Genomic DNA, 317 nt, shown 5'->3' on the forward strand with positions numbered 1-317 from the left:
CTTTCATGCATTGATGAAGGAAATGGCAACCCACTCCAGTGTTCTTGCCTGGAGAATCCCAGGGACAGGGGAGCCTGGTGGGCTGCCATCTACGGAGTCGCACAGAGTTGGACATGACTGAAGCGACTTAGCAGCAGCAGTACATATATATGAATATAATATACATATATACATATATAGTATATGTTCTATGTAAGAGGATATATCTATCTTTACCTTGTTTCATTTTCTTAAAAGAATCTATTGTATCTTAAAGTGTATTTATTTGCTTGTTTATTGTCTGTTATCCTCCACCAGAATATATGCTTCATAAGATC

The sequence above is a fragment of the Bison bison genome, unplaced genomic scaffold (genome assembly GCF_000754665.1).
Source record: "Bison bison bison isolate TAMUID 2011002044 unplaced genomic scaffold, Bison_UMD1.0 scf7180017864183, whole genome shotgun sequence".
Taxonomy (NCBI): domain Eukaryota; kingdom Metazoa; phylum Chordata; class Mammalia; order Artiodactyla; family Bovidae; genus Bison; species Bison bison.